This window comes from Gekko japonicus, unplaced genomic scaffold (genome assembly GCF_001447785.1).
Source record: "Gekko japonicus isolate JY-2015 unplaced genomic scaffold, Gekko_japonicus_V1.1 scaffold5064, whole genome shotgun sequence".
Lineage (NCBI taxonomy): Eukaryota > Metazoa > Chordata > Lepidosauria > Squamata > Gekkonidae > Gekko > Gekko japonicus.
Window position 1 is genome coordinate 18,021 of NW_015162627.1, and position 419 is coordinate 18,439.

Consider the following 419-nt stretch of genomic DNA (forward strand, 5'->3'; position numbering starts at 1 on the left):
CAGGGAGGGTCCATCCAGTCCAGCCTCCCGTCTCACACAGGGGCCAGCCAGTTCCTCTGGAGGGCCAAGAACAGGGCAGAGAGGTCAACCTCTGAAGCCCAGAACTCCTCGCAAGAAGAAAACATAGCCCAGAGAGAACTTCTAACCACCCTGTCTCCTGGCAAAGTTCAACTTGAAGGGAACTTTTAACATCAGGAAAGCAGTGGCTTGGATCCTGCGTAGATTTCCACAGCATGGAATGATTTCCACTGATTCTTCCTTCACCCAAAAGGCCAAAATATGTCGTGAAATGCTGCTTCAAGGGTTCCCTCTAAGCTGTGGAGTCTCGTGAGAAAAAATTCTACTTTGTGAGCTACTGGCATTAAAGTTGTGAACGAGCCATTTGGCTGCTGCATAAATCAGTTTGCTTTGGAGCCCTC

The 419-nt window shown here is 49.4% G+C and overlaps 1 protein-coding gene across 1 annotated transcript in view; it reads right to left on the reverse strand.

Moving 5' to 3' along the window:
* LAMTOR1 (late endosomal/lysosomal adaptor, MAPK and MTOR activator 1) overlaps positions 1–419 on the reverse strand; it is a 10,923-nt gene that overhangs the window by 1,050 nt on the left and 9,454 nt on the right. The gene's annotated exons all lie outside the window — the stretch shown is intronic.